Genomic DNA, 24,903 nt, shown 5'->3' on the forward strand with positions numbered 1-24,903 from the left:
TTCTTCGCATTGGTCGGCGATCACAATTTCGAAGGCTTGGTAGACAATGCGCTCACTTCCTTCTCTAGCTTCGAGACATGGGACTGGAGGGTCCCTGTAAATGGATTGTTCATCCTCCCCGTGGACAACAATTTCTTGGTTTTCATGTTCAAAATTTGACCATTTGATGAAGAGTGGAGGGCACAACTCCTGCAGCATGAATCCATGGTCTTCCTAGGAGAAAATTGTATGAGGTGTCCATGTTCAAAACCTGGAATATCACTTCAAAATCCATGGGGCCAATGGTCAAATCAAATCAATTTCCCCTATTGTGTCTTGCTTGACACCATCAAAAGCGCGCACATAGACATTATTTGGTCGGATTCTTTCTGTTCCAATCTCCATCCTCTGGAACATTGAAAGAGGGCAAATGTCGACCCCGGAACCACCAAATAGCATGACTCTCTTTACATAATAGACCTCATATTTAACAGTCATGTGAAGGGCTTTGTTGTGGGCGGCTCCCTCTGAGGGCAAATCATCGCGGCTGAAAGAAATCCTGTTGACCTCGAAGAATCGTTTAGCCATTATTTCTAGTTGTTCAACTGAAGTGTCAACCGGACATATGCCTCATTCAGTGTTTTCAAGAGTACCTTCTAATGTTCATTCGAGCTCAATAATAGAGATAAAAGCAAGACCTTGGAAAGAGTTTTCCGGAGTTGGTCAACTATGGCATATTCCGAAGTTTTCATTTTTTGGAAAAACTCTTCTGCTTCCTCAGCGCTCGCGGGCGTTTTGTGTGGAAACTATTTATCCTTGTTTAGTTTTGACTTCTTTAACTCTTCTGGATTGTGATACTTCCCAGATTTATTCGTTCGTTCACTTCTCCCATGATCTCTTTTCCCTTGTAAGTAACTACTGTTTTGTTGTAATTCAGGGGACTACTGTACGGTCTCTCATAGGGCTCTGTGGTGAGCGGCTGATAACCACGGGCTCAGTCAGCCTTGGCGGAATTACCGGCCCCTGCGCCATATAGGTCCCTTTTGGCACGTACAACTTCGACACATTCAATGTGGCTTTCCTTTGCTTGAATCTTTTGGTAGTGTTCAAAATGAGCTATTCTTTCCTTGGGGCCTTAGGAACATAGAGAATTGTGTTCTTAGCAGGTGTTGCCCCAGTTTTTGTTTCTACAGCTTGAGGAATTGAAGTGATTTTCTTCTCAGTTCTGGCTTGCTTCGCTGCCGCTTTGGGTTTTGCCTCTGAATCGGTGATGGCGATGGCAATGATGGCTTTTAAGGCTGGATTAAATTCCTTGTCATCATAGATCATTCTAATGACTGGCCATTGTTGTGAGCCGGTAATGGATTGTTAGTCACATTAGGGACTTTCTCGTCCCTCAGCACAACTCGTTTTTGTTCTATCAAATTCTCAACTACCCTTTTTAGGGTCTAACAGTCCTCCGTATCATGACCATCTTCTCCTGAATAGTAGGCACACCTGGTTCCGGGCCGATATGATGGGGATTCAGGATTTTGCCGGTTTGGGGGTACAGGTTGCAACAGACCTATCTAGATTAGCCGGAAGCAGGCTGGAGTAGGATTCACCAATAAGTGTGAAGTTGTTTCTCCTGAGAGGCTCACGAAGGCATGAATTATGTTAGTAGTTGTTTTGTGGTGGACGGGGGTTATATGGAGCTTGGTGAGGATGGTTATTTCTGGGAGGTGGATCTCGGTCTTGGTTGTAGTGCTGTTGTGGCCGTGCATAGGGTTGGGCATTAATCACCTCATACTGAGGCGGTGTCACGGCATAGGCTGCATCTTGGTGGGGATAGTAGTGTTGTGGGGTTCTGGGCGTCATGTAGGAGTGATCATATGATCGACGGGGCCCTCTTGAACCTGAAGCCATCATGGCTCTTTCCTCCCTCTTCTTTCGATTGGCCAAACCCACCGAGCCATTCTAGATGGCTTGGGAGGTGGCTCTCAAAGCGGATTGAATTAATATTCGGCCAGTTTTCGGACCATTTTCTACCATTTCTCCGATTTTTATTACCTCTGCAAAAGGTTTGTCTATAGCTAACATCATATTTTGAAAATAATCGGCCTCCTGGGCCTGTAAGAAGACCGTAACAAATTCGATTTCATCCATGGAAGGCTTTACTCTAGCAGTCTGCTCATGCCATTTAATAGTATATTCGGGGAAGCTCTTAGTGGTTTTACTCTACAAATAAGATAGGGAGTTCCTGTCCGGAGCTATGTCAACATTATCCTGAAAAATGTCTGATGAAATCGCGGGCAAAATTATCCCATATGTGCCAGTGGGAGATTTCCTGGTCCATGTACCATTCTAAAGCGATTCCAGTCAGATTTCCCCCGAAATAAGACATCAATAATTCTTCTTTTCCACCAGTACTCTTCAGTTGGTTTCAATATTGTTTCAGATGAGCGATCGGGTCTCTGTGTCTGTCGTACTTCTCAAATTTTGGCATTTTGAATCCAGCAAGAAAGTGAACATGGGGAAACATACACAAGTCAGAGTATGAGACACTTTTTTGTCCACTCAGGCTTTGGATGCTTTTTAGGCTTAGTTCCAGGCTTCTCATCTTTCGAGCCATTTCTTCATGCTTCGGGTTTCTCACTGTTCTTTCCTGTCCCATTAGAGACTCATATTGCGGATGCTGAGGGTAAGAGTTTGGGGTAACATGAGCTGTGTCTAGCTGAAATTGCGGGCCTTTCAAAAGTGAAAACTGAAGGCTCAAAGCATGGCATGGGCACTGTTGGTTGTGCCATAGTAGAGACTAATGGTGCGGTGAACAATGTAAAAGGTACCCCTAAAAACGGTGCCTAGGGGTGGACTTCAGAAGGCATACCGGTAAAGTTGGCAGATATAGTGGGGTACCCAAACGGGATGAATGGGTTAGTCTTGGGGTGGGGATGTTGGTGGTTCCACTCGTCCTAGGAAGCAGTTCAGGAAATCGGGGGATTGTACTGGTTGTACTTTGTATTTGGACCAGGCTTACCACATCTCCAACATGCGTACACGCAACCTGCTATTTTCTTCAGCGGCTGCTGATTCTGGTTTTGGAATAGTCAATACCGAGTTATCCTCGGGATCGATAATTGGTAGATGACTTTCGGAGGCCATAGGAACACTGCCTTTGGATCTTGTGAAGTAAGGATGGGAAGCCAGATTACCAGTAAAATCAATCACCTAAACAGGACCTGTCTAATTTGCACACATAATAACCTTGTCAGTTTGAGACATTTAACATATAGGGAATCATATATTGGGGATGCAATGCACCTGAACAGTTAAATATTTCTAAATGTTTTTGCAACGGCTGTGTATTCCATCCCGGCTGTTACTATCTCTTTTCTCAAATTTCAAATCCTGATTTCTTTTCCCTTCTCTTTTTGTTGTTTTTTGCTCTTTTATTTTTCACTCTTTTCTTTCTTTTTTCACTCAATTTTTCTTTTTTTTTTCTTTCCTTTTTCTTTATTCTTTTTCAGTTTATTTTTTCGCTCAAACTGTCTATGGCTATGATCGAATCCGATGGGGATTGCCTACGTATCATGACGCCGCATGAATCAGACCACTACGTAGTTCAGGGAATAAATGCGGAATAAAAGAAAAGAAAAATTTTGGGGTTTCCAATATTTCATTAAATAAAAATATTTTTTGGGTTTTTCTATTACAAAGACTCAGAAATACTGACGATTAAAAAAGAAACATACGGACTCAAAATAGAAGAACAAACAGACTTGAAAAAGACGAACAGACTCGAAAAAAATAGAATACAGACTCAAAGCCGAAAAAGTCAAGAATACATAAGAGCCTCCAATGCTACTTCGGGGGCACGCGGGACATCAGTCGGTCTAGGCACGAACCTGCGCAATCTCTTCTTGAAGGTGCTCCAGATCGGCCATCACCTGGTGAACAAATATTATCACGAAAGCAAAAAACATGGACCTGGTTATATTTTCACATCTATGGCACTTCATTGCAACATAATCAGCAATTTCTTTAATTCTCAATCTAATGACACCCTTTTCTTGCAGCAAATGTCCAATATGCTGTGTCTGGGCTTCTAACACATGCGTGGCGGTGTTGTTTTGGTCTTGCAACTGTTGCAGGCCTTTTTCTAATCGGTAAATTATTGCATAGCAATGCTCCCTTTCTGTTTTGAAGTCTTTTGTCTGCTAAACCATTTCATTTTCAAGGATGGCTAACTTTTTCTTTAAAATTGTGACTTCTCTATTGCATCTCTACTTCAATTGGCGGGCTAACCTGACATGTTCTTCTACGCCTTTTGCCAATTTTGCCTTAGCTTTCAGCAAGTCTTTCTCGGCCTTTGTCAGGTCAGTTGCATAATTATGCACCTTTAACCTTAAGTTACCTATTAGCTTTTGATCCTTCTCACTCCTCACACGTGTTTCAGTAGTTATCCTTATGTCTCGGAGTTGGGCTCGGAGCGCCTCGTTCTCCCGGGTTAACATTTTCATTTCACCTTAAGGTTCTTGCGCCTGTAAGTCATTATCAAATGTGAGGTGTCTCAACTTTTTTTCTAAGGCATGAATGGAGGCTTGATATTTTTTATCCTTTTCTTCACAGGCCAACTGTTCTCAGATTTTCTCATCAAAAGCCTGAATATGAGGTCTTTTGGCTGGCCTTTCGGGCTCGGGCTCATCATTAGCACAATACCTTTTCTCGAACCATATAGTAACCTGTGTCCACTTCACCTCTTACAGGATCTGGTACTTGGGTGTCATCTTTCAGATATCGGCAACCATTCCAATCTCGTTGGATTAAAGCCTCAGGGAGTGGAGCTTGTAGGTGTAGCTTGATGACTTGTACAGTCAAATATTTATCTTCGGGCACTACTTGGTATCTTCCCAACTGTCTTAGAACTCTCTGCGGTGCATACGGTTGGACATTTCTCAAACCCAACAGCAACAAATAGCTTTTTGTAGCTGTTATGTATATAACTTCTCTTAACGGGAGCCATCCCAAAATCCATTCGATCTGACTTGCCTTTAAAGTTCTTAGATGGAAGGTCCAGGCTTCAACCCCTTTGGAGAATTGTAATCTCTCACCCTCTCCACATAACTCTCGATGAAGTTGTTCTTGCTCGGGTCATTTCTCATGAATATGGGGTGATTGCGGAGATACTTAATCAACCACATTTGCAAAATAATATTGCACCCTTCAAAAGCCTTATCCCTGGACTTGCACAATGTTAACGCTCGATAGATTTCTGCCAATATAAGTGGAGCAAGTGTGTGATCTTTTTTGGTAGTGAGGACTTGCGCAATTCTGGTCATACGGATAACAATTGTCCGTTCTTCATTTGGGAAGACCATAATTCCTAGAAATGCCACTATGAAAGAAAAGCGACGATGAATTTTCCATGTGTTCTTATTCTGCTGTTGTTTAAACCCTTTTCATGTGTTTCAAACCTAGTTGAGTGCCCAAACCTGTAATACAGGAAATAAAAGGAACAACATCCTTTGTTTATATTGGTCTTCCTCATTTGCTTACTGATATTCAAGAGATCAAAGAATCGGTGCACAGAGGGAGGCCTTGGGAATATAAGTTGCTAATTTCTCAAGTCTCGGCCGAAACCTGAATATCCGGCTATTTCCTCCAAAGTGGGAGTTAGCTCAAAATCTAAGAAGCGAAAGACGTTGTGGGCGGGATCCCAGAAAGTTACTAAGGCCTTAATTAGATCATCCCGCAGTTTGACTTTCATAATATCTGTGAGAGCGCCCAAATGCTTTGTTACCCAATCCTGACCATCTTTATCCAAGTCATACCACCACATTTGAAGCTACAGTGGAGCCTTCTCTACGACCGTTAATGGCGGGTTCTGGACAGTGTTTATTTTGTACCTGTGGATGGTTAAGGTTAGGGTTGACTCTAGTGGACTCTTTTTGCAAAACAAATTTTCAATTTTTTAAGGAAAATCAAAGGAGGGTGGCTACTTATGCAATATTAGCAACAGGTGGCTATTTTTGCAACCATGAACCCTTCACACTTTCAAATAAAGTTTGAAGCCGGGGAAGGGTACTTTATGAAAGAAGTGATGTCCCATTGACAGACATGCCCGTTCTTTGCGAGAATAACCCTTCGACAATTTGAAGATGTTCTAAGGCTATTCCGGCAACAACAACTCAAGACGCAACCGAAGATGGGTTGGCTTATTCTTTTGATCAAAGCACCAGACACATTTTTTTATTGGTTAGTTTTTCAAAACCTAAGGCCGAACCCTATGTAGGTTGCTTACGTATCTCACATCCGGTAAGAATCAGACCTGTGTAGTTCGTTCAGTTTTGACATAACCGGAAAAATATGATATTGACTCATTTTGAAATGACTATTTTTTTATTCAATTTTCATCATCATTTTTTGAAAGATTTCGGCAGAGTTTTGGGATATTTTTCAAATATCGAGGTTTTCAGAACCGGGCTAATTCCTCTCCTACCTCACTCTTGTTTTTTCTCTTAATTTTCTTTCCCTAGTCGATCAACATGCAAGCAGAAGCAAATAAATGTATAAATAGCACATAAGATGTATCAGAATGCTCTTTTATTTCGGGTGCACCTGTCCTAGATGAACCCAACCCCTGTGTTGAGTCCCCAAAGTCAAATACACGTGATAAACGTTCCTACTAGGGATCCGGCATGAGGCTATGTTATTCTAGGTTTAAACCTAGGGGTGTGTTCTAGACATAGCTTACCCAAGCGGACCGTTCGAGCCGAGGTGGGGGCAATGTATCTGGGAGCACGAAATTCTGCCCGACCTAGTTGCTGATCCAGCCTCGTTCTATTTGGTACGACCTCTAACAGAAAAGTGGGCCACGCGTATGTGTGCACCATATTTTTAGAAGACTCAGAAGGGAGGCGTAAGAAGACAGTTTAATACAGTTCAAATAATATCAAAGCGGTAAATAAGCGGCAGTTAGCACATTAGGCCCACAAACACAGAAATATTAACAAAAAATAAAGCCAAGTGTAGATTACATTACAAGCTCGACTTCTGAACCCTGAACTAGAGATTCTGGGTTCGATCCCTAGCAGAGTCGCTAGAGTTGTCACACCTCCTTTTTCCCGAAGGATAGGGAGTTTTTCCAATTTAAGTGAAATTAATCAAGATGAAATTATTTATTTAATTTCAGAGTCGCCACTTGGGATAATTATGGTATCCCAAACCGGTTTATTTTAAATCCCAAATCGAGAAAATTTGACTCTGTTCTAAAGTTTACGAAACTAGAAGACCGGGTAAGGAATTCTGTAACCCGGGAGAAGGTGTTAGACATTCCCGGATTTTGTGGTTTTAGCACGGTCGCTTTAATCATACCTGGCTTAATTACGTATTTTAGAACCTATATGCATTTTACTTTTTACTGCTTTTAATTATGGCGTTTATGGATTTATCATCGAAACGGATCACATATGTGTAAATCCGCTTTATTTGGTGCGCTAAAATCATGTCATGCGTACGTGTACAAAATTAATCACGCTTTATTAACATTAGGATTGTTTGGTCAAAGTCGTGCGAACGCATACTTTGATTTATTTGGAACAATAATTATGTCACGCGAACATGTACATAATCACGATTAATAAATTATAAAACCGCCTAAAACAGTGTACGAGTGTTAAAAAGGTGATTAATTTTCCAAATTACTCATCTCCTAGATTGGAGATTGCCTGTGCAAAATCCACACGTACAGAATAATGGCTGGAAAGGACTTGTGTCAATACTATTCAAATATGGTAACGAATTAAGCGAATTCATACTTTTACAAGGCTACGAGGCAATACGCTTTTATTAGTATACATCTAATTCTCACATTCATTTGATTGATCTTGGAAATAGTTTTCTTAATTTCCATAAAAAATGGATTCGGAATTTCCTGAAAATTCGGAACACCCTTATCTCTAAAACGAATTCGGAATTTCCAGAAAAAAATGGATTTAGGTTTTCCGCCTTCTCAAATTTGAAATTTGACGAGTTTGATGGGTATTTTGGGAAAATTAGTAAGGGATTAAGATTTAGGAGGGTATGGAATTTGTGGTACGAATTGGGTGGGAGTGGAGACGGGCCACTGCCGTGGGCGATTTCCGACGGCAGAAACGGTGGAGGGTAAGATATGAGAGAGGAGAAGGGTTTGTGAGGATTCATAGGGGTATGAGGGGTCTCTTCAGACAGTTATAAGGGGATGGGGTGATCAGTTCACAACCGTTGGATCGAGGAAGATGAAGGGCCAGGATTAAAAGGATGGGGTGGAAACGATGTCGTTTGGGCTATGGGGGGATCTGGACCGAATTAAAGGGGGTTTGGGCTGGCCAAGCTTGAATCTAAAATAAGAAAATTAAAATTAAAAAGATAAAATGTAAATGACTATGGTATTTTTGTGATTGTCAATTAATAATGTATTTAATTAACGTAATCAAATCCTAAATGCAGATAAAAATCTAAAATGCAAATGCAATGAAGAATTAAATATTTTTGGGTATTTTTCATGACTTTAGAATATTAAATATGCAGAAAAAGGCAGCTAAATGCAAACAAATGATTAAAAGAAATTCCGAATTTTTTTATAAAAGTTAAAAATAATTAGAAAAAGTCTATTTCTATGGGTTTTGTTGGAGTATTTTTGTGAGGAAAAAATTACGTGCTCACACACTCGCACATGCATATAACGTAACATGTCATTTATACTAGTTCAGGAGTACGAAACTTGATGTTTATTGATCATGCACATGTATTCTTGTATATCTTCTTTCGTGGTGATATTGAGCATATGATCATGCCGGGTGGATTGTGATATTGAGCATGTGACCACGCCGTGTGAATTGTGATAGTGAGCCAGTGACCATGCCAAACGAATTGAGATATTGGTGCGTGAGTTATCCGTACAACACGTGAGTTGTCCGTATGGTTATGATTGATAATGAGGGCACGAGATGTCATGTGTATATGATTTGTGATTTAGGACTCGTGGCTTGTGGTTATGAGGTGTGGCGCCTCAGAGTAATTTTATTATGAACCTTGTGTTAGAGCGGCTTGATTATTTGGTTGTCATTTATTTTTCTTAATTGGTTTCTCTGGTACTTTGACTGTGTTATGATTGCTTTATTATTTTACCACATGTTTATTCCTTGTTGCCATTTATTGTTTCTTGTTTTCATTATTAGATTTATATTGATATACTGCACAGGTTATTATATCTAGTAGGTGTCTTGACTTGTACCCATCACTACTAGATCGAAGTTAGTCTTGATACTTACAGGGTACCGATTGTGGTGTACTCATACTATGCTTTTGCATATTTTTGTGCAGACCCAGGTGTTGGAGGCTGTGGACCTAGGCATTGTTAGCTTCACGATCGCGAGGATGCACGATAGAGTTGCTCGATCGCTGCAGTCTCTTGGAGTCCTTTCCTTACATTATTACTGTCAATTCTCTATTCGAACAATAGTGTATTTTGAGTTATTTTTATGTGTCTAGTAGAGTTCATGACTCTGTACTACCTAGTCTTAGGAGGATTGTTGTGTAGGCTCGTATCACCTTCATTTCTTATTAATATTAAATTCTGCTTTGTAATCTCATGTTAATTGGTTTAACTGTAGTAAGTGATCGGCTTACCTAGTTGTAGAGACTAGTGTCATCACGATCCTTAAGGTGAGATTTTGAGTCGTGACAAAGGTACCATTGTGAGGGCATGTTCAAATTAAGTGTTAATGCAATACATTATGCTTCCGCTTATACCATTATGTATGTCTTATTTATGGCATGCTAGATTAGGACATTTAAATTTTAGTTCTTTAGATTATATGTCCAACAATGGTTATATCACTTGCAAAACTAAACATGAAAAAATTGTGAAATATGCTTACAAACGAAAATGACTAAGAAATCATTTCGCAAAGTTGAAAGATATACATAATTATTATACTTAGTGCATTTTAACTTATGTGAATTAAATGGAGAATTAACTAGAGGAGACAAAAGATACTTCATTACTTTTATAAATGATTTCTCTAGATTCACACATGTTTACCTACTTAGAACAAAAGATGAAGCATTCAAAAGTTTAAGGAATACAAATCAGTTGTGAAAAATCAAAAGAGTAGGAAAATAAAAATTTCGAAGTGATAGAGGTGGAGAACACTTTCCTACTGAATTTAGTAAGTTCTTTGAAGAGCATAAAATAATAAATTAAATGAGTATACCTTATACACCCCCAACAAAATGGACTGGCGAAAAGAAAAAAATAGAACTTTATTAGACATGGTTAATTCTATGTTATTAAATGCACATTTACCGCACAATCTATAGGGTAAAGCACTACTTACTGCTTGTCATATATTAAATAGAGTGCCTTCAAAAGGAGTTCATGTTTCACCTTATGAACTTTAGAATGGTAAAAAACCTAATATATGTTATTTTAAAGTGTAAGGGTGTATATCCTTTTATAGAGTTCCTAATCACCAAAGAACAAAATTAGGACCTAGAGGAATAAAAGGTATTTTTGTTAGATATGCACAAAATTCAAAAGCGTATAGACTATTCGATCTAGAATCTAATGTTATTGTAGAATCTATTCAGTTGATTCTTTTTAAATACATATTCATTAATGATATAGTTTATGAGCAGTCGAACAAAATCAAAGTAGGCTTGATATACAAAAGATGTCAAATTCTGAAACTATTTTAAATAAAGGGAAAAATGACAATACTCAATTATAGCCTAGAAGAAACTAAAAGGGACCCCACCTGTCTTTCCAAATTTTGAATGGTCGTGCCTTGTTCTCTGATAGCAGTGCCTGTTCTCAGAAAGTTGTGCCATGGGTTCCAAACCTTTCATTTGTCTTAATAATAAAGGCCTTCATCAGATCTTCCATGTCCCTGGGGTCTGGAGTTGTTCTGTTGCCATGCATTCGCACTACCACTAGGTGAACTCCAAGAAAAACCTTGGTGCCTCTGCCCCATGGATTCAAAATTGTTGCCACTTTGGTTGTTGCCTCTGTCAAAGCTCCTCACAGCATTTACCACTTTATCTATAGTTGAGGCCTGACTCTCATGCGTTGGGTGACTCAATCCACAAAAATCACAAACCAAGGATGATTGGCTTCGGACCTTGACTAAGGATAACTTTCTTATCTCTCTGGCCATGGTTTCTAGCTGGGCTTGCACTGATGTGTTAGAATCTACTTGATGTACCCCAACCTTTTTCCTTCTCTCGTTATCCTCTGCAGGCTATTGATTTACATCCTCAAATAATTTATTTAGAATTGCAACAATCTCCTCAAGAGTTTTCTTCATAAGAGAACCTCCAACTTCATTGGTTAGCGTCCTCGTGCCAAAGGGTGCCAGACTATCCCAGAAATCTTAGAGTTGCATCCATAAGTCTACTTCATAATGACATCTTCTGACAATATCCTTAAACCTTTCACATGCTTCAAACAACATTTATGTATCTTTCTGCTCGAAATTGTGGATCTCTCTTCGAATTCCCTGTTTTTGCAATTAAAAAATATTTTTAGAGGAACTTCTTTTTCATGTCTTCCCAAGTTTGAATTGACCCAGTTAGCAAACTCCGCAACCAGTGCCTAGCATCTTCCCTCAGTGAAAAAGGAAATGTCCTTAAGTAGATAACATCTTTCAATACTCCGTTGTGCCTGAAGGTATTCATAATCTCGTCAAAATCCATCAAATGAGTATTTGGATCATCATTGGGTTTGCCTTGGAAGACACAATTGTTCTGAATGGTCTAAAGTAGCTATTGCTTGATCTCAAAATTATTGATTGCGATCGGAGAGGGTCATACACTAAATACTCCTTGGTTAGATACTGGCCTGGCATAGTCTCCGCGTGATCATCCAGGCCTGGGCATATTATTTTCAAATTCGTCTTCAACCAGGTGTGGGTTCAGGTTGAATCTTCGTCCTCTATTCTCGTCAACTATTTCATCAGCTCTGAGAGCTGGTTAGGCAACTGCCCGTGCGGCTGCTTCCCGTGCAGCCGAATCATCTATCTCCTCACCGTTCCTAGTCGTGTTCTCTTAGGTTGACGATTGCCCCAAGAAATTCCCAGTGAGCTATTTCTCTTTTCTAAGTTTTCGTTGATGTTTTTCCAACTCTAGTTTATAGGGTATTACTTCTTTTGAATAAGATCGAATCATATACCAACGAACCTAACCTGTTGCCTGCACACAAAAGATAAAATCGTGAAGAATAAAATAAAATTGATTCCTGAATTAGCACCAAAAATTATTTTGAACACTATTGATTGCCAATCCTCGGCAACAGCGCCAAAATTTGATGAGCGCAAAATACAACACAAAATTGATGCTCGTTAGTTAAAGATAAAATATTTTAATTATCATCTCTACAGGGGTTGGATTTAAATAATGTTCAAGTAATTTCTAGGTTAACGCTATTCAGGATGGTTAACACTTTGGTTGGGATGATTAATAACTAAAATTAACTATGAAAACTAAACAAGTGACAGTTGATCACAAAAAGACAAAAGTTGAGCAACACTGAAATAATCAATTGGAGAAATTTGGGATCCAACTCTAGTTCAATTCCCTCTATTGTTCTAATGATTCTCACGAATTCACTCGATGATTAGTTCAAACATGTAGTCAAGACTCCTCTCTCGATTAAATCTTAACTCTACGAGGTAAACTAACATAAGCACTATGAAAATATGTAAGCATGCGTTAATGGGTTAGTCTTCAGGAAACGTCTCTCGAATATTCTCCTAACTTGATTTAGTCAACAATTCAACAAGCTCTTTCGATTACTTAACAGAATTACCGAATTAGACCAAACAAAATAATGCAAAGAAAATCACCAAAATATCCCTCTTTCGATCAAATAAACCGGTGAATAAAGTTGCAAACAATTCAAAGCTCCATAAACGAACTCAAGCAAAGAACTAGAGTTAAAATCCACAAAATATCAATCAAAAAACCATATCTGTCAAACCCTAAGGGAAATTACTCCATAATCGTGGAGAAAGTCATCACAAATATAATTAAAGAGTAAGAAAACATTAATTTAATGTTACAATCCAAACTCCCGTATTAAATTGATGGAAAGATGATGAAATCATGTGTCTTGTAACCATCGATGCTCTCCAAAAGTTTCCAAGGTTAAAAGTCTCTTCAAAAATGTCTTTTTGGTGTATTTATACCATGTCGGAGTGGGCCCAGACGAAACTACCTTTTTCAAGCTGAAGTAGGACAATTGGACCGCAAAAATATACTAGCGCGGTGTGCCATGCGCCACATTAATGAGGATCTTCAGATAGTGAATTTTTTTCACTCTGCAAGAGCTTTGCACTAGCGCCCCGCGTCCTGTGGTGCGGTAGTGCATTTTTATTAGAGTAATCTATTTTTCTCACTTTTTTGACATCCAGACTTGGTCCTCGACCCCTGAACATGATCCCGGTTTAATTTCTTGGACTTTTACTTAGACTTCAAAGTTTCAAATCATCTATTTTATCTCCAAACTCGCATCTTCACCCGAAATAACATCTTACACAATATAACACATGTAATAAGTACAAAGTACTAATACATACACTCAAATACAATCAAAGTGTATAATTAGCGTGCAAAATGTAGCTAAAACACGAGTTCCTAGCGTACCAACATATTTCTAGTGGAGGAGGTAGAACTAATGTTTGTAATTAAATACCTATTTTGTTTAATATAGAAGAAGATACTAGAGAAGTTATGTCTTCAAGAGATGTTGATTTTTGGAAAGAGGCGATTAATGATGAAATGCACTAAATAATATCCAACAATACTTGGATTTTAGTTGATTTGCCACTTGGATCTGAACCTATAGGTTGTGAATGGGTATTTACGAGAAAATATAATACGGACGGTTCTATACAATCCTTCAAAGCAAGACTAGTTGCAAAAGGCTTCACGCAAAAGGAAAGCATTAACTACTTTGATACATATGCTCCAATTGCAAGATCACATTTATTAGAGTACTTTTGTCATTGGCATCTATATATGATCTATACGTACATCAAATGGATATTAAAACTGACTTCTTAAATGAAAATTTAAGTGAAGAAATTTATATTGAATATCCTAAATGGTTTGTTGTTTCTGGTAATGAACATACAGTTTGTAAGCTTATAAAGTCTTCTATAACTTGAAACAGGCACCAAAACAATGGCATAAGTCCAGTGGGTATAACAAGTTGCTTGTTTTGTTTAAGCACAAATCTTCTTGTTTAGAGCCTAGATTCATGTGTACCGCTCACTGTTATATGAGAAATTTAAGAGTTGCTAAATGCCTGTAACAACATGGGCATAATGACAAACTTTCAAGAGCATAATGTTATAACAAAGAGGGTGAATTAATTTTTTATAAAATTAGCAAATATGTGCAGTAACAGGGACATAAAATATATCTTCACCTATATGAATATTGAGGCGGTGCCGCTTCAAACAAGATTTAAGGAGTTGGTCTTGTAAATATTCATGAATTTAGATTAACACATGGCCATAAACGTGCTAAAGCATGATATTGGATTGTTTCGCTACTTAATAATGTTATGTGTATGATACTTTTGGTTTGATAAATTGAATTATGCTTCAAATCTTAGGATACCAATAACTTTGTCAAATTTTGAGGTATTTACACTAGCGGGAAGTTTAAGATACTTTTCGATATGCATGATATCACGAGACATATTACAAACTAGTGGGGAATTATTAGAACAGTTTGTACATATGCAGAAGTCCCACATCGATGCCCAAAGCCATTTTGTTGGCTTTATAAAGCTAAGCTCATTAAGTCCAATAAAATGAACAATTGATGTATTTAGAAGGATATGTGCACTTTTATATATATATAAATGACTTGGACTTGGTCGTATCTTTAAATAAAGATCTTATTTGTTATTTTATTTTTTGAACAACTTTTTTTTAATTTAAAGTATAAATTTAATATTTAAAATTTGAATTAATTGAAAAGTTATGACTACTAGTAAAAGGGAAACTTTTCGGAAAAAGTCTCCTTTCCTCTCTCTATAAATACGAAGTCAACCGTATTCAATTTGCATGTATTTTCAGGCTTTGTTGTATCCTGATAGAGAATTATTTGTAATCCCTAAAGAATATATATGCAATAGCTGTTGAAAGATAGTGATCTTTCATGCCTCAAAACCTTAATTTTTCTGTTATTTACCTACTATTTATAAAAGAAAATTAATTGAATACAAAACTTATCTTCGAGCATTTACTTGTTCTAATTAGGGGTGGCAAACGGGCGGGTTGGGCCGGATATGAGCGGGTAAACAAGGGTAATTTAAAAAAACGGATAAATTATCTGATCCGATCCGTATTTGAGACGGATAAAAACGGGTTTATCCGGCGAATAATATGGATATCCATGGCTTCTTAAATATGATCACTTATGAGAGAATTCCTAGTCTTCCAAACTTGATGAACTCCAATTTAAGGCTTTACAAATATAAAAGTAAAACACATTGGTTATCCATTCGTTAATCATTTGGTTAACCATTTTTTAAGTGGATAATATGGTTCTTTATCCATATTCGACCCGTTTTTAAATGCTTTATTATCCAACCCATTTTTTTATAAATAATATGAGTGAATAACTATTTTCTTTTAACCATTTTGCCGCCTCTAGTTCTGATCATTCAAAGAGAGTCATCAGACACTTTACAACTAAAAACACCAACCAAATCCACTTAACATTCTGAACTCGCTATATTAAAAAAAATATATACACACAGATATATACATACACACCATGGTGGACGACTTAACATCTCGAAGGGCTTAATTGCAAATTGAAATTTGCGAACAGGCTCTTCGAGACAATGGAAAAGTATTGCAGTTAGGTAATTGTCAGTTATTCCACATGTTGACAAATTGGTTTGTGATATTTCACGTAATATATTTTAATTAGATCCTTCTTTTTTTTTTTGTGTGTGTGTGTTAAAGTTTAAAATGTTATGCATTGAGTTGAAAAGAAAATAAAAACAACTAGGATTTCCATCAGCGTCATACGTAAATGGATCAGGTAGCTAAGGCCCAAGCTTTAGAGTAATTTACTAATGTTAATGGTAAAAATAGCACGGTATAGCCAGTTTTCGGACTGGTCATTCAAAAATAGCCAGCGTTTACAAAGTCAATAAAAAATAGCCACTATTTTGCTGCAACAGAGACCGGTCCAGCATAATATACTGGAGTTCGGTGCACCTGTGTATGAACTCCAGCATATTATGCTGGACTGGTATACTTTGCTGACTCCAGTATAATATACTGGAGACTGGAGCACCAATGCTCCAAACTCCAGTATATTATACTAGACAATTATACTTGCTGGAACTCCAGTATATTATGCTGGAGTTCTAGTGTACTTATCCTGGAGCTCCAGTATAATATACTGGCGTATTTTTCGGGTTTTGAACAGTGTTTTCGCTCAGATTTATGTTTACATGAAAAATAGCTAAATTTCGATTAGTTTTAAAACTGGACTATTTTTGAACGATCAGTTATAAATCTGACTATTTTTGAATTTCTTCCTATGCTTGTAGTCTGCAGATACGGGCAATATCCATCTCAATATTCAACAAGAGTATATCATGTTGTACTAAATAAAAGCCCACAAGATATGATGTAGATGAAAAATAGATCAGATCTTTACACAAATAATCGGTCAAATTTTTTATTTATTTTTTCTCGCTAATATACGTGAGTTATATGCTAATTATATATGAATTATATATACATATAAATATGAATTATATATACATATATATATTGCATCCTCAAGCTATTTTAATTTAAACGATTGAGTAAACGGTTATTTATGTTAATTTTTCGAAACAGGAACCGCCCAGGAAAGAGGCACATAACTAACCCAAAATCAAGAACAAGAATAAAACGGTCTTGGGCCATGTCCTGTCCAAAATACCGGGCTTGGACTAGTTAGAACAGGCGGAAAAGGTAGTAAAAATTGCATGGTGCCTTTGTCTTTTTGTTTGTACCCGTACCTATTTTTTTTGTTAAAAGCCTTTTAAAAAGATTATTTTGCCCTTCTTCATTAAAAGACTACTTTCTCCCAAGTATACGCTAGTCCTCTACTGTTTCTGTCTCTCTCTCCAGTTATTCGCGTTTTTTGATTTTTTTCTTTTCTGAAATCAAATGGTTTTCGTCGTTGTTTTGATTTTTCAACTGCTAGTAGTCGTTGTTCCCATATTACGATTTAATTACAGGTATATTGCATTAACTTTTTGGGTTTTATTTTACGATTTCTGGATTTTATTTCTGGTTTTAGTTTTGATAGTCATGTATTTATGATTAAATAGTTTCTTAGGGTTTAGTTTGATAAGTGCATTAGTTTTACATTTACGATTGTGCTTTTAGGTTTTTTGAACGAGTTTTTATGTTGTTGATGAAAATTCTATAAATTCTTCAGTGATTAGACGTCCAAATTTTTAAAAATTTTGAGAGTTAAATAGATGATACTATTAAAGTGATGATACCTTAGATAGGAGCTGAAGTTTTTTTTTTCATGTTTTGGCATTATTTTTGGATTTGAATTTGTGTTTTATTTTTTGTAAAAATTACAGCATGTTGCTGAATGTTTTGTGTTTTGTAACTGGTGAACTTCAGCTTTAGGAGCTGAAGTTTTTGTTTTTGTTACTGGTGAACTTCATCTTTAGAGCTAAAGTTTTTGTTTTGTAACTGTCAAACTTCAGCTCTAGAGCTGAAGTTTTTGTTTTGACTGTCAAACTTCAGCTCTATAGCTGAAGTTTTTGTTTTGTAACTGTCGAACTTCAGCCTTCTTAGAGATTGAAGTTTTAACTGATCTTTTTGATAATGTCCTGATATTATTTTTTGTATATTTTACTTTTTTTGAACAGATGACACTTAAAGCACCTAAAGATCCTAATGATCCTAATGCAGCTAAAGTACGCAAAGCAGCTAATGCCCCTAAAGCATTTAAAGCACCTAAAGCACCTAGACAACCTATAAAACTCCCAGGTCCTTATGTCCCTGCTCCTCTACCTACAAGACTAGGGGAAAAATATTTTGAGTTTCGAGATTGGTTTATCTGTAAGGGTTACTGGAAGGGGAACCACGATTTGAAGAAATTAATTGCAACTTTCTTGACTCCTACACAACGGGATAAACTTAATAATGGTACATTTCAATACATTTTGGCTATGGAGAATTTCCAATGCAGCATGAAGTTGGTTCATTGTCTGTGTCTTTCTCGAATATTTACGAATGATCGAGACTCGATTGGTTTCAAGATTTTTGGCCATGATATTTCCTTCACCTTTGAAGACTTTCACATTATGTGTGGTTTACGGATCACAACACATAATGTTGAAAAACCAATTAACCGAGAGAGCAATATTCTGAAGCGCTATTTTGGTAAGTCCAAGGGTGTGACTTTAAAGGATATTCAAGATTTTATGACTCGAAATGAAATTCCAAAGAATGCTGTGAATCAAATACACGTATGCGAGAGCGATGATGATGCTATGAAGCTTATGGAAATTCTTATTGTAGAGTCTATTTTGTTTATAAAAAAGACCGAGTCATCTGTGATGGAGGAGTATGCATCTATTGTTGAAGATGATAAGGTTTGTGCTGAATATCCTTGGGGTAATGTGGCTTATGAGAAGCTCATTTACTCACTGAAACATGCATTGGACAAGCAGAACAAATTACGTTCAACTAAGTATAAACTTGGTGGATTTCCATATCCGTTATGTGCTTGGTTCTATGAGCGCTTCCCAGATATTTGGTAGAAGTATATAAGAGAGGATGAGTACCTTGATACCCCTCAGGTTCCCAGGATGTTACGTTATGTATGTGTGGGAAAGCCTAAATTTTCCGAACTTTTTGATATGTTCAGTAGTCATGAAGTAAGTTACTTTTTTTGTCTTTATGTTAATATGTTGATGTGTTAGTTTTTTTCTTCTCATAATATACTTTTTTGTATTAAAAAGAGATATCACAGCTTTAGGGTATTGGATATAATTCCTACAGAAGAGGAATTGAATTCAATGCCTTTAATTGGACAATTACCATGCAGTCGGATCTGTTCAAAGGTACTTAACGCGGTTCTTTCAACTGGTGAATCACCACGTACTCTGAGTCGATCAAAAGAATCGAACCGAACTCATATTATTGGTGAATCACCATGTAGTCGGAGTCGATCAAAAGAAGCGAATCGAACTCAATTTATTGGTGAATCATCTCGTACCCAGAGTCGTTCTAACCGTTCTACAAGTGACTTTGATGACAATGAATTACTCGACACAATATGTTCTGTAAGTTTTGATCTGAAGTTTTTTGTAAAAGTACAACATGTTTTTGAGCTGAAGTTTTCTTCTATATCTGAATTTTTGTTGTGTGTCTATTCTAGAGGTTAATGATGGAGGTTCAAAGGCATGCAGAAAAAGAAAGAAGCACGATCGTGAAAGAAGTTTTCGATAAGTTTAAAAAGGAGGAGCGATCTACTATTGTGGATGCGATTTTTGTAAAAGTGAAGGTAAGCTAATTTATAGAGAAGTCTTTTTATTTCTGCTGATGTTATTCAGATTAATCACTGTTAGTAATTTTTTTTCTAGGAATATTTCGATGAGAAGTTTGAACAATTGTTTAAGATTGTCAACAAATCAAATGGAATGGACGATGACAATTTTTATTTGAGTAACCATCGAGAATATGATAGAGTGAACGACTGTTACGAACATCCATCGGATATTAATGTTGTTGATAATGCATCAGATAAAGTCACAGATGTAAATGCTACACGTGAGGAAGTGGCTTTTGAAGGCGATCAACATGTTCAAGAACAAGTTGAAAAGGAACGTTCCAGTGCTGATAGATTGAGCAGAGATGGAAATGATGAAGCAGATTTATCAACTGAGAATATTGGAAGCAAGAAAAGTGAAGATAATCAAGTTATTGAGACTGAAGAACATACTACTCATGATGCATTGCGTAAAGTCACAGATGATAATGCTACACGTAAGGAAGCGGCTGTTAAAGGCGATGAACATGTTCAACAAAAAGGTGGAGAGGAACAATCCAGTGTTTGTAGACAGAGTAAAGATGGAAATGATAAAGAGTTAACAACTGAGAAAGGTGCAGATGATCAAGTTGTTGGCACTGAAAAACATGCACCGAGTTGTGCTTTGGAAAGTGATATTGCAAAAGGCAATTTGTTTGGCGATGGAGATCAAGCACTTGTTGGTACTTTAGAACTGAAAGCGAGTGAAGTGTCTAGAACTATTAGGAAAGACGATCGGTTTAGAGGAGCACTATCTATTTGCAAAGAACTTCTAGGTGGTGATACACAGGAAATTGTTACTCAGGTATAAAGTGTGAAGTTTATAATATTTTAATGATACCTTAGATAGGAGCTGAAGTTTGTTTCATGTTTTGTGTTTTTTGTAAAAACTACAACATGTTTTTTTGCTGAATGTTTTGTTTTGTAACTGGTGAACTTCAGCTCTAGAGATGAAGTTTTTGTTTTTGTAACTGTCGAACTTCAGCCCTAGAGCTGAAGTTTTTTTTCTTTTGTTACTGTCGAAGTTTTTGTTTGTGACTGGCGAACTTCAGCCTTCTTAGAGTTGAAGTTTTAACTGTTTTTTTATAATATCATGTAGTGAAATTTTCACTACAGGTATAAATTTTTTCTGTGTTATATATATAGAAAAACTAGTTGATCTATTTCCCCCTCTTTATGAATATGCAGTGGAAGTTGAAACTAGTTGTGCTTCAATTAATACAACTCAAAAACTCTCTGATGATGCTGAATTGAATGAAGGTAGAGTTGAGAAAAACCTTCCAGAAAATACTCCAATGCTCCTCGACGTTGGTTCACAATTGAATGAAGCTGGAAATGCTGATATCGAGAAGGCATGCAGCCTGGGGAAACCACAGTGGAAGACAAAAGTTAAGGTATTCTATAGATCATGAATTTATTATATTTGATCGAAGTATATTTTTTACAGTTTGAAATTTTACATAATATTTTTTATATATTTTTGAATGATTTTTTAGAAAGACTCAAGGCAGCTCAAAAAGAATTTGGTGAGTTTATGCAGCTATATGAAAAAGGAGAAATACATATATTCACACTTGTTGCCTCACATACAGGTGTGAAGTGTGTTGGTATTATTTTATAAAATTTAGTCAGTATTATTTATTTTTTTTGCATGAAGATACAGGATCTATTGGAATGCAAACACCATTTGTGTCTCAACAATTAGACCAGATAGTTATTTTCTGCAATTCGATTGCAAGCTATTTGTTTTGCCTAATGTGTGTTTTGTATCAATTTTATTTATGTTTATATTTTCCTTGCTTTTGCAGATCTCATCTGATACATCGCAACTTCTTCCAAATCCTAAAAGAAGGAAGATTTCCAGTTCTCCTATATGTGACACCAGTGATATCCCGAACTTTAATTTATGTTCATTTTCACTTGGTAGTACGCAAGGTACTAATTCAGAAGGTAATTCTGCTGCTGTTGTTGTTCGTGAAGAGAGACAAGAACATCGTAAACAACATGGAGTTGGTTAAACATCTGCCACGATGGCTGTGGGTTTTCCCTCTGCTGCTGAACAGCAACAGTTAGTTGTGACGGAATAGCAAGAAGATCAAGCAAAAGGAAAACCAGATAAAAAAGGGAAAATGATTCGTATGGTGAGTATTTGGTTGAGATCTCCTTACATGGTTCATAAACAAAATCAAAGGGGCAACATTGGAAAGTAGGAAAGAATACACGAAGGTGTCCCTTCCATTATGTTAATCAAGACAGTGGATTGATGCAAAGATTTACAGAGTGGTTGGAGATGGACGACAGTGAATAAGATTCTAATCGATTCAGATTAGGTGGAGTTGATATTGCAAAATCATTCTTTATCGAGCTTATGGATCCTGACTCTGATCTTGCGGATGAAGTAAGTTATTAAGTTTGTTTATTGAATTGGGTTTCAACTGTATTTCCCAAAAGTTCAGCTTATTTTTTATAGTAAAGTTTTTGTACTGTAATTTGGAAAACTTCAGCTTTATTCATAGTAAACTGCTAATGTTATTATTTCACATATTATCATTTGTTGTTGTTCATTTGCAGCATATTGAAGTGGGCATATATTACTTGCGCAAAAAAATATTGTTATCACCTTCCAAGTTATCCAAAATCAAGATGTGCAATAACAGATTTACTTTTTGATCAGTATATGACTAAGCTGGATGGTATTCATCCTTCAGTAGAACAAATGGAGATAATTAAAAAAAGAAAGCAAAAGAGAATGGAGGATCATAAAAAGAGCAAATCAAAGAGAAAGATGATATCCAAACAACAGGCTGAAGAAGAAGAAGAAGAAGAAGAAGAAGAAGAAGCGGTTATTCATCCACTTACGGACTTTAGTTGGTTTGAGGAAGAATCAACGAATGAAAATGTGGCCAACTAGGTAAAAGGCCTCGACCTTTCCTGTGGTATCTCATGGGCATCTGCTAGAAAAGTATTCTTTCCATTTCGACTTAAGCCGAGGGTCAGACATCTACGCACTACTTTTTTGGAATTCTGGACTTTAAAGATAAATTATATATGTGTATGATTCCATGGGCAGTGTAACATATGAACGCGCGCTTGAACATGTCAGAATTTATCCCCGATTGATCCCACACTGTCTCAAATGCTTAGATTTTGGTGCACACAATAAAATTTATGGGGAAAGTCCTGTGAAAAAATTTCAAATTTAGTGGATGAAGTCACCGCAACAGACTAACAAGTACGTGTTTTGAATATGTTTTACCATTCATCTAATGTTTATTATTTTTTGCCCTTGTGTTAACTATTCTTCAATTTCTTTTTCATGCATTTTTTGTAGTGGTGATTGTGGTATATTTGCTCTTTATTTAATTGATATGCGGTTGAAGAAAGAAGATGTCTTCAATTTCGATCAAAGTCAGTCATTGACATTCAGGAGAGAATTGGCTGCCAATCTTTGGGCTCATAGAAAGTGGAAAAAAATAGCAGCTATGAAACTCTAGAAGAACAAGAAGGACATGATTATGGAGATTCTGAAGAGACTCTGTGCGAATTTTTTGATTAGAGGATTGGTTGAACATAATTTGGATTTTGTGAATATACATTAATTATTTTTTTAGTTCACTTTTGTTCATACAAATATGTTTGTGTCTTTTATTATGAATTTTAAGTACATTTTTATTGAAAAAACTTAAGCATGAAGTAAATGACTTTTTAAGTTGAAGTTTTGGTTAAAAGTCATAACAAAAGTATCGATTGTAGGACAAAAATTTCAGTTTATCAAGTGCTGAAGCTTTTACAAATACACCAAAAAACTTCAGCACATTGGGCTGAAGTTTTTTGAAAAATCTTTACGACAAAAACTATTTAATCCAACACAAAAACATCAGCTTATCAGGTGCTGAAGTTTTTAGAAATGCACTAAAAACTTCAGCACATTGGGCTGAAGTTTTTTGAAAAAGCTTTACGACAAAAACTATTGAATCCAACACAAAAACTTTAGCTTATCAGGTGCTGAAGTTTTTAGAAATACACTAAAAAACTTCAGCACATTGGGCTGATGTTTTTTGGAAAAGCTTTACAACAAAAACTTTAGCATGTTTTGGTGTTTTTTTAACTCGATACTTATCTTTTTTGCATTTTCTAGCTACTTTTTGTCATTTAGCACCTATATCACCTACTTTTTGTGGCCTTATTTTTTACTATTTTTGTTATTGCATTTACTAACTACTAGCATTTACCACTTACTTGTTTTGCCAACTACTTATCTTGTTACATTCAATTTCTCTGAACAAAAAACAGTTAACAATCTCTTCAGCATTTATAGATATTAAATTGATTAGGAGCACTCTTTGGTTATATTAACAATCTCTTCACTTGAATATTTCATAGTCATCCATAGATTTCTATCATATTTCTTTAAATTTGTATTCAAAGAAAAACAAGAAAATGTTGGCAAAGACATGCTTATTGGGTGTAGCAGGGAGTTCATGGGAAGCAAAGATAATGACGGAAAAGTCGAAATACTTCATATGTGAAGGAGAGTGGCCAGATCAAAAACTCGAGCTCCATGACAATTTGCTTTTTTTACTAGTTGATAAATCTAACTTTTAGGAAAAAGAGCAAATTTCCTGGGGCTCGAGTTTTTGATGTGGCCACTTTCCATCACATATGAAGTATTTTGGACTTCTCCTTCATTATCTTTGCTTTCCACGAATTCCCTGCTGCACACCAGTAAGAATGTCTTTGGCCAATATTTTCTTGTTTTTTTCTTATGAAAGAAGACGGGTGTTGCTAAAAAAATCATAGTACTAAACTTCGTCAACCTGTGTCTAACAGAAAATGCTTTGGTGGAATTAAATTTAGTGAAATGGAGCGTGACTGTCTTATAGCTCATGGTACTGCAGCGAATTTGCATGACGCCTTTTCACACTTGGAAAGGTTCATGGAATATGGTTAAGAAACCCAAGAAGAGCAACTAGGACATGACTATGGAGAATATGAAGACACTCTGTGAATTTTTTGATATAGAGAATAACTTGTAAACAAAAAATTAATTTTTTTCTTTTTTTTCAAGGATGTAAGTGAAAACAAAATTGGATTTTGTGAATATACATTATTTTGTGTGAATTATGTGATGTCTTTTAAATTTTTGTTCTATTCGCATTAATTAGTTTTCTAGTTGATTTGGATTGATTCAAATATGTTTGAGTCTTTTTTCATGAATTTCAAGTATATTTTTGTTGAAATTCAGCATGCGTAACTTGACCATTAAGTAAATAACTTCTACTTTTTAAGCTGAAGTTTTGGTTAAAAGTCATAACAAAAGTGTCA

Source organism: Nicotiana tabacum, chromosome 1 (assembly GCF_000715075.1).
Source record: "Nicotiana tabacum cultivar K326 chromosome 1, ASM71507v2, whole genome shotgun sequence".
Classification (NCBI taxonomy): Eukaryota; Viridiplantae; Streptophyta; class Magnoliopsida; order Solanales; family Solanaceae; genus Nicotiana; species Nicotiana tabacum.